This window comes from Pteropus vampyrus, unplaced genomic scaffold (genome assembly GCF_000151845.1).
Source record: "Pteropus vampyrus isolate Shadow unplaced genomic scaffold, Pvam_2.0 Scaffold359, whole genome shotgun sequence".
Lineage (NCBI taxonomy): Eukaryota > Metazoa > Chordata > Mammalia > Chiroptera > Pteropodidae > Pteropus > Pteropus vampyrus.
Window position 1 is genome coordinate 987,393 of NW_011889140.1, and position 2,199 is coordinate 989,591.

A 2,199-nucleotide genomic window follows, 5' to 3' on the forward strand; every position below is an offset into this window, starting at 1 on the left:
CAATTCTGTAGGAGAATTACAAAGGTATTTTTGAATAATGGTAGCATAATTAAAATGTCTATAGTTTCTGAATACTTTAGAAGGGAAAAATTCCCTTTTGGATGGGTAAATTCTTTTATTTCTGGTGACAAAGTGGATCTACTATTTTATAGTCACATCGTCTGAGCCGATTCAAAAGTTGTCGCAAAAGTTATGTTTCAGTACATAATATGCTTAAAACTTTTAATCCATGTATGTGGAAAACAGGCTCTCAGTAATAACAATATGTCTGTCTTATTGTCTCTAGGACTATACATGATAAGAAAGAACTACTGGAGTTTGCTCAACTTGGCTGTTACTTGGAATATGATCTCTTTGGTACCGAACTCCTTCATTACCAATTCAACCCAGATATTGACATGCCTGATGATAATAAAAGAATTAGAAGGTAAATATGATTAAATCTCTCACAGTGTTTCCTTTTGCCAGCCCATTTGATTTTCATATCTGGGTGAGTATTAGCAAAGACTCTGAAAACAGTAAAGCAGACAGAACCAGAGACTTGTAGAGAAAAATATATTAGTGCTGTTTCAGGGAGAAAATCTCTATATATTATTTCAAGAAGAAAATGAGTCATCTGAAGTAGGCAAAGGCTTAGCAGAGCCTTAGAAGTTCAGTGCCGATGGGCAGCTGACAAGAAACACAGATAACAGTCAACCCCTGCCACAGAATAAGAGAACAAAAGACATTTTCCTCCTCTTCTCTCTAATAAAGTACGATGTTTCTTCTCCAGGTTGACCACGCTAAAGTCATAACTTCATACAACGAATTTTTGAAGGGTTTTATTAAAAATATTCACTAAAGAGTTGATGGCAACTTAAATGCTATAAGTATAATGTCTTAAAGACCAAACATATGAAATCTAACCTTTCAAAACTGTCTGGTATGTAGTGAAAGCAAACATACAAGTCACCCTCTGCGACCAAGCGGGAAATTGGGGGAGTCAGAGATGGATGGTGACCTGGTTTGTCTTGGTTATATGATTGGTTACTTGGCTGGTGACATGAACAGCGAGTGCACCATGTTAGGGAACTTCGGAGGAGAAATAAGTTTGAGAATGGCGAGGATGACAAGTTTGGGATATCCAAGTGTTGCTATGCAGTGGGACCCTTGGATGAGTGTGAAGCTCAGAGCAGAGACTTGGACAGAGACATAAGTCTAGACACCGTTGGTGTGTATGTGATAGCTGGTAGCGTGGGAATGAATGAGGTCACTCAGAGAAGAGAATGAGGACAGAGCCCTGGGGAACAGACACATGTGAGGGATGGACTTGGAAATAGTCACTCGAGGACAATTCAGAAGTTGCAGAGTGAAAAGAATATCAGGACGTATGTTAAGGAAGCTGGTGGAGAAGCATGCAGAAAGCAGAAGGGCTCTGACCCTCGTAATCGGCGAGAGATGTCAAGTGAGATGAAGACCAAAAAGTAGCCTCTGGATTTCACAACCAGGAGGTTCTCATTTCACAAACAGAAAGTATAGTTTTGGTAGAAAAGGCCTGAGGAACAAGTTCATGAGGAAGAGAGAGAATGCGGAGGTCAGCCTTTCAAGAAGCTTGGTAGGGAAGGGAACCAGGGGTGTGGAGCTAAAGATAGAAGACGAGACAGGACCACGGGAAGGTTTTGTTAGAAGCTGAGCAGCATGTATGTGGCTGAGAGCAAGAGCAGAGAGACGGAGGCAGAGAGGATGAATCCAGGAAGTAGGCAGTGCCCATTCCACAGGCTTGTCACAGAATTTATACGAAATACAGCATGCTACGTTTTCAGCTGAGTGGCTGGTGCAGAATATGGAAGTGGTCAATCAATGTTAACTTTAAAAAAAGTCTGGATAAAAGATACAAAGCACGGCTCCTAAACAGACAGATGGAATCTAGGAGGCAAAGGGAAAGTTAGTTGAAAGAAGGTACACGTTATCCACCAAAATGAGAGGAGACGAGGCAAGTAAAGGGGTGAACACAGAGAGATGTCTTAGTGGGAGAAGAGACAGGAAACATAGAATATGTGGCCTTGTATGTTCTCTAGAGCACCATGAAGTAGGCACAGTTATCCCCTGAGAAAGAAGGAGTGGATCCAGGGCCGGACCTTGCACAGGAGGATGTAGGCTGGGAATGGATGCTGAGTGAATGAGAGAGAGATGACATTTTGTGTGTAACACCCAGTAGAG

General features: G+C 41.7%; 2 protein-coding genes across 3 annotated transcripts in view; one reads left to right on the forward strand and one right to left on the reverse strand.

The window, feature by feature from the left end:
* The window catches only part of LOC111731293 (serine/arginine repetitive matrix protein 1-like), a 461,631-nt gene that overhangs the window by 441,320 nt on the left and 18,112 nt on the right, over positions 1 to 2,199 (reverse strand). The gene's annotated exons all lie outside the window — the stretch shown is intronic.
* Positions 1 to 2,199, forward strand: part of PTER (phosphotriesterase related) — a 55,068-nt gene that overhangs the window by 48,150 nt on the left and 4,719 nt on the right. The gene's annotated exons all lie outside the window — the stretch shown is intronic.